Source organism: Manis javanica, chromosome 11, assembly GCF_040802235.1.
Source record: "Manis javanica isolate MJ-LG chromosome 11, MJ_LKY, whole genome shotgun sequence".
Taxonomy (NCBI): domain Eukaryota; kingdom Metazoa; phylum Chordata; class Mammalia; order Pholidota; family Manidae; genus Manis; species Manis javanica.
In genome coordinates, this window is record NC_133166.1 from 82764648 (window position 1) to 82770659 (window position 6012).

General features: G+C 40.6%; 10 non-coding genes across 10 annotated transcripts; all 10 read right to left on the reverse strand.

The window, feature by feature from the left end:
* Positions 1 to 2031: 2031 nt before the first annotated feature.
* Positions 2032 to 2108, reverse strand: LOC118971599 (small nucleolar RNA SNORD81). Its single transcript, XR_005060106.1, has one exon. It is a non-coding gene; the product is annotated as a small nucleolar RNA SNORD81 (small nucleolar RNA).
* Positions 2109 to 2257: 149 nt separating this feature from the next.
* On the reverse strand, positions 2258 to 2335 carry LOC118971601 (small nucleolar RNA SNORD47). Its single transcript, XR_005060108.1, has one exon. It is a non-coding gene; the product is annotated as a small nucleolar RNA SNORD47 (small nucleolar RNA).
* A 638-nt stretch (positions 2336 to 2973) lies between these two features.
* LOC118971604 (small nucleolar RNA snR60/Z15/Z230/Z193/J17) lies at positions 2974 to 3053 on the reverse strand. Its single transcript, XR_005060112.1, has one exon. It is a non-coding gene; the product is annotated as a small nucleolar RNA snR60/Z15/Z230/Z193/J17 (small nucleolar RNA).
* Positions 3054 to 3217: 164 nt separating this feature from the next.
* LOC118971600 (small nucleolar RNA SNORD79) lies at positions 3218 to 3299 on the reverse strand. The gene has a single exon (XR_005060107.1). It is a non-coding gene; the product is annotated as a small nucleolar RNA SNORD79 (small nucleolar RNA).
* Positions 3300 to 3615: 316 nt separating this feature from the next.
* LOC118971609 (small nucleolar RNA SNORD78) lies at positions 3616 to 3681 on the reverse strand. Its single transcript, XR_005060115.1, has one exon. It is a non-coding gene; the product is annotated as a small nucleolar RNA SNORD78 (small nucleolar RNA).
* Positions 3682 to 3940: 259 nt separating this feature from the next.
* LOC118971603 (small nucleolar RNA SNORD44) lies at positions 3941 to 4000 on the reverse strand. Its single transcript, XR_005060111.1, has one exon. It is a non-coding gene; the product is annotated as a small nucleolar RNA SNORD44 (small nucleolar RNA).
* A 297-nt stretch (positions 4001 to 4297) lies between these two features.
* Positions 4298 to 4366, reverse strand: LOC118971606 (small nucleolar RNA SNORD77). Its single transcript, XR_005060114.1, has one exon. It is a non-coding gene; the product is annotated as a small nucleolar RNA SNORD77 (small nucleolar RNA).
* Positions 4367 to 4636: 270 nt separating this feature from the next.
* LOC118971598 (small nucleolar RNA SNORD24) lies at positions 4637 to 4718 on the reverse strand. The gene has a single exon (XR_005060105.1). It is a non-coding gene; the product is annotated as a small nucleolar RNA SNORD24 (small nucleolar RNA).
* Positions 4719 to 4876: 158 nt separating this feature from the next.
* On the reverse strand, positions 4877 to 4937 carry LOC118971610 (small nucleolar RNA SNORD75). The gene has a single exon (XR_005060116.1). It is a non-coding gene; the product is annotated as a small nucleolar RNA SNORD75 (small nucleolar RNA).
* Positions 4938 to 5346: 409 nt separating this feature from the next.
* LOC118971602 (small nucleolar RNA SNORD74) lies at positions 5347 to 5423 on the reverse strand. Its single transcript, XR_005060110.1, has one exon. It is a non-coding gene; the product is annotated as a small nucleolar RNA SNORD74 (small nucleolar RNA).
* Positions 5424 to 6012: the final 589 nt, after the last annotated feature.

The following is a 6012-nucleotide window of genomic DNA, read 5'->3' on the forward strand; positions in this document are numbered from 1 at the left end:
GTCCGTAAGTCAATTCTGTGTTGGCATCTGAGACTTAATCATCTTGGGCATCACTGAGCTTTTCTTCAAACCTATCAAAGGGAAAAAACTTACTCGGAAACCTAGGGAAATAGCACTGTTTTAGATAATTGAGGTAGGGTGAAATTTCAAGCATTTTCTCAAAAACTTAAGTATTTACTGATAAAAGTTTCAACAAAACCAGGATTCATAAAATGCATGAATTATAAACGGGAAGCTATTTTAAATTCAATCTCACCAGCTTCCCAGGGAATAGATTTACCCTATTGCAAGTGCTCAAAACTAGTTACTAGCTACATTAGTCAGGTCTTATGAACAAGTTTCTTTCAGGGAAGATGTCAGATGAGCCAAATGTAAGTTTTTATGCCCAAATTACACGATACTGCTAAAAATTGCAATGTATAAACCATGCAATGAATACACACTTAAGTTCTAGCCTTCTATGCTTAAGACAATGGACTTAGAACTTTTGAGTTGGGCATAACTGAACTTAATTTCCAGCTCTGCTATTGTGAAGGAATGACCCCTGCGCCCCTAAGCCCACTGGGCCTAAGCGACCTGGGAGATGTCCCCTGGGAGGTTCCCTGCCCAAAGGCCCTGTCCATCCCAGAAGACTGCCTGTACAAAAGCCTTGCTCACTGCATCACACCTACTCAGCCTTTGGAGGTTACTTCACTGACTTTGCACTGGTGCCATAATAAACCAGTTTTTTGATCCCTGATTGCTCTCTGTGCCAGTCCAATTTTCCTTAACACTATAGTAATGTAGCCTTGGTTCAGTCATTTAACCTCTCCAGGCTCCTGTTCCTTCACCTAAAATAGTAGTTACAAGTTTTGGTTTCAGGACCACTTACATTCTAAACTGAAGACCCCAAGGACCTCTATACTGTAGTTAAGAAAATTGATTTCATTGGATACAGTTCATGACTTCACCTTTGCAGTATGGCAGTATATCCTAGAAAATCTTGGCACAGAACACTAAATATCCTAAATAGAAACTTAAGTGCACTGATAAGCTAATAAGGAATTCTTTAAAAAATGATCCAAAGCACTGACAGTTGAATGCTGGAGCTGTTCAAGTCCTGTGGTGCTGAGCCAATGACCTGGGACTTTGGTTTTGATGGATCCTTTGAGAGCAAAGGGCAAACCAAGCCTATTGCATGTCTAATACGATTATCACGTGGAAGAGATCTCCCCACATAAAACCAGGGCTCCTTAAACAAGACTCTGCCCACCCCCTTAGTGAAGGGTGATCAACTTGTTTTGGCTCTGGGTAATGGGAGATGTTGTATTAACAGCCATAAGCTGGCACTCTGTAACAGGTCTGAACTGAACACTTTACAAGCTGAAATACCGTGTTCCTAGGCTGATAAAAGCAAATGCATAATTGTCTAAGAACGCTTGACACCCAGTCCTCAAATTTCCTACAGATAAGGATTGGAAAATTACAAATTCCAAGGAACAATTTCATAATGAAAAAAATCACAAAGTACACAGGAAAAAAAGCTACTGTGAGACATCAATTTCAGCCCTCCAACCACTGTTTGCAAGTCTTTAAAGAGCTTCTGCTTTTGGGCTAACACTCCAACCTTGTTTCCAAGGGTGACTTCAGTTTGAGAATTAGGGCAAATACTGACCCAGGGACTTTAATACTCAGTCTCTTAGAAAATGTTCACAAAACATGTAGCTTGTCCCTATACAAAGTACAGCATTTTTAATATGAGAACTAATTTATTCCTCAGCCCAAACTGCACTTTCAAGCCTAAGACATCTTGGAAAATACATTGGAAAATGTTAACTGGCTGTACTAATGAAACTCATGGGTCCCTAATACGAAGATGGTCTTGTTTTCCTTTCTTCATCCCATTTAATTGAAAATAAGCACACTTTAGTTTATAGAAATTTATTAAAACTGAAAGTTTCATCTATCTTCTGACCAACTGCCTGCAAGAACAAAGAGGTCACACATTTAGTCACTTTCCCACAATTCAATTCTAATAGTATTTACACTACACAGAATATCAGATCTTACATAATCGTCAGATAATCAGTGAGAGAGTTCAAGTTGGGGTGAGATCATCATATATTCTGTAACAAGACAACAGTACTGGTATATTTAAGACTCACCTTTCAGTTGGTAAGCTGGAGATTGTTGCCATCATAAATAGCCTAAAGGTAAAGATTGCATGTTAATCATAGTAAAAAAAAAAAAAAGAATTTGTGATGCTTATTAGTAAAGTAACCTCAGAATAAAAATGGAACGGTTTTATGAGCGATATCATTCTATTTCATTTGGCAGAATCATTGCATCACTGGTTACATACTAACTTACCATATACACCAAAGACAACTTACCTTGATTCTTCAGGGTAACAGGACTGCCTATTTAAAGAAAAAAAGCCATTTAGAATGTGCCCTGCTCAATTTCCCCAATTTTATGATCTATTTTTAACATTTTGAAAAACATTTAAGGTGCACTTTATACAGATGACAATGGTAGATGTCATTAAACATTTGTCCAAACACATAAAACACATCCTGAGTGGACCTTGATGTAAACGATGAACGTTCAGTGACAATATGTCAACAATGTATTAGTAATTTTAACACAAAAGGCTAACTCTAGTGCTGGATGTTGTGTGTGAAGTGTATGAAGACAGGGTATTTGGGAACTCTACTTTGTTCATTTTTTTATAGGAATCAAACTGCTCTGAAGAATACATTTATTAATTAGAAAACAAAAACAGGTAACTCAGCTGCATATATCTAGATTAATATACATATGCCATAAAAATTACATCCTAAAAATGTATTTAACCTGTGTTTCTCCAAATATGAATTCTTAATCCTGAAATTGTATATCTCTGTATGAGCCATTAAAATGATCCAAACCCTGAACATTTTCTGTGGGTCGCAGCTTATTTCCCTTTTCAAAGGCATAAATGGTTATTGGAGCCAGATACGTCAGATAGGAGCGAAAGACAGTACTGTTCATCACCTTTAGTCTGCTGAACTATGTTATCATCACTGTATCGGCTTTAAACCACTTCACACAGAAACCAAACTTCGAACTACTTACTATACCTTTGCTTAAAGCTCCTCATTCCATGCCTTGTAGCCAATGCAACTCCTGAAACTACAGAATTTTTGTCAAATTTAGTTAACAGATAGTAACAGGTAGATGGCTAAAATATCCTACACACTGTTTCAGCTTAAAAAAATCTTCACACTTTTTCAGAGAGATTCCCATCTTTGTAATTTCAAAAATCATCACCAACAGCATCAACTGATTTACCTAGTAAATAGGTAAGATTAATGACTTACCTTTATATATGACTTCAAAATCTGTACCTGAAAAAGTTATTTAAATACACATCACAACTGCTGAATACTCATGCCTATTTACTTCTCAAACCAGCCCAGTTCAGAAACAATATAAACCTGAGTGCCAAGAGCCAATCTATTTTCATGTCTTACCCCAAAGCAAGCCATCCACAGATTTAAGACATGCACCCAGTAACTAGAAAAGAACACGAGACATCTTTGATTAAAACATTAAATGTCATGAAATTCTTCTCAAGAGTTATTATTCACAGGGTTCTTCAGTGTTAAATTTGTCTACATGCTCAATTCAGGTCAGACATTTGGATCAGCATCATTACAAAAACCCCATTCACAGCATGCTCAACATGTACTCACTAACCACACACAGTAAATTAGTAGCTTGGTAGGTTAAGCCTTCTACTTATCAGCATTCTCACAGTTAAGTTTTGAGCCTACTAAAACTAAAATGTTTTTAACATTAATAACTTACCAAAAAAATCAAGATGGTCTGAACATGTCACTCAAGTCCACCTAAGAAAGAATGGTTTTTACAATACCCAAGGAGGTACTTTCTCCCCACCAATCCAAAAAATGCCTGAAATCAGGTAGAGCTAATAAGACCTTCATGTTCAGTCAGTATTTGCTTATCATCATACAGGCGGCTTTCACAATCACAACAGCATCTTATTAACAGTAATAGGGATCTGGTATTTTATTGCATTAAGCACTGTTCAACACTTAACGGTAGGGGACCTTCCAATGCATTAAAAGGCAGCCCTACAAAGACATTAGATGCACTGTCACGTTTGCCCAGTTAGCGATGTTTAGTTCAATTATAATTTTACTTACCCCTTGAACTTTCAGCTAATTCTGTTTTGTGCCTACAAAAAAGAAACATTACATTAGCAGTGGTACTTTTGCTTATGCAGTTAGTAGCAAGCCAGCTTCCGTAACCCAGATACATCAGACAAATGGTGTAACATCTTCATGCCTCAATCTGCTGAACTATGCAACCATCATAGTATCTGTTTCCTCAAAACTCCCCCAGTATTAAATAAAACACGTAAGAGGGCATAAGTTTATATTTGGAAAGGGGAAGAGAAAAATCCTCATGTAAGCAACAATGATGTGGCAATTTATAATCGTTAAAAAAGAACTGAAGAGCACTGGCTACACATGGGCAATAAAAAGGTCTCTCACCTGTTTACCCATGGCCAGACCTTTAGGACCTGGAAAGAAACAGGTTCGTGTTAAGTTTGGTCCAATCTCTGCGTTCTCTACATCACCATCTAGTGTGCCTCAGTTAAGGTAAAGGTGGTAATAAATCTCGTCATCCTCACAGTCAAGAGTAGCAAATAAAAGGTCATCATCGTGGCACATTCAGACTTTAACCTTGCTTCCCTTTAGAGGGACTTCAGTAACTTACCCGGCAGCTCTTTTCATCCCACTGGCACTTAACTAAAATATAGACACAAAAAATATCCAATGAATAACACTGTGCAGCCAAGTTAAACACACTGTTAAATGTCTACTTAAGCCTCAGAAAAGAATTTTCAGAAATCCTTTCTGTCCACTACTCCTAACGCATCACAGGCTTAAAAGACTACCTCTAATCATACTCATTCTTCTTTTATTTACCCTTCTCTTACCTGTCCATCAGAGGCCATCAAATGCCACATCGGGTTCGTGCCTGGCACGTTCCCTAAGAAAGATATTAAGGTCTTTCGATTATCTGGGTCTACCTTAAGCATTATGTCATTTTTTAAACTATTCAAGTCATTTGCACAACCCACAATTTCATGGCTATAAAGGTTGCATTTAGTAACATGGTATAAAGACAGCATTGCACAGAATTTGAGTTAAGAGCCACTGACGGAAATAATGGTGCACTGCGCAAGGCAACCGCTTAGAGTATCACGTGGACGACCCCGGCTCCCGGCCCTCCTTCCTGGGCGAGCAGCCTGAGACGCGGGCAGAGATTAAAGCTGCTCGGGTAACTCAGCATGCGCCGCCCTCAGAGCCGTTGGCATTCATCAAGTCTCAGATGTCCCTACCAACACAGCTTCATCAGAGGCAAGGCAACCGAGCTGTGTTCCCCACAGTCCGGCCCAACCACCGGAGCAGTTCAGGCCGAGCCGCACCCAAAGCGCAATCCTCCACCATCTTCATTTTGCGAGCCCCGCCGAAGTTTGTGACTGGCCTAGAAATGACAGCCAGTCTAAGGCGACTTCAGCTGTTCAGAGCTGGAAGGCCTGAGGCCAAAAACCCATTTTGCAACCACAAAAAAAAGAGTGAACCTACCAAACCCCGACGCCTAACCTCAAAAGACCGAGATGGCCGCCAGGCGCCTGTATATAAGGAGTCTCTCCCGTGACGTCATGACGCACTCTCCCTACCGGCGCCGGCCTCAGCACTTGCTCGTCTCCTCCCTCAAACTCCTCCTCCTTCTCCGGCAACACCTCTTTCCCTTCCCTTAAGCCCGCCCCCTTAGCCCCGCCCAGTCGCCATCGTGGGCGGGGAACGCGGCCGTCCGCGTGATGCAGGTTCCGCCCTCCTACCCGCAGAGCAGAGAGGGGAGGGGGCGCGAGGAAAGGAAAGCGCTGGGGGAGGGGAGGGGGGCGGTGTAAGGGTGAGTGATTTCCTTCCGGCACGTAGCCCGCTCCGGGGAAGG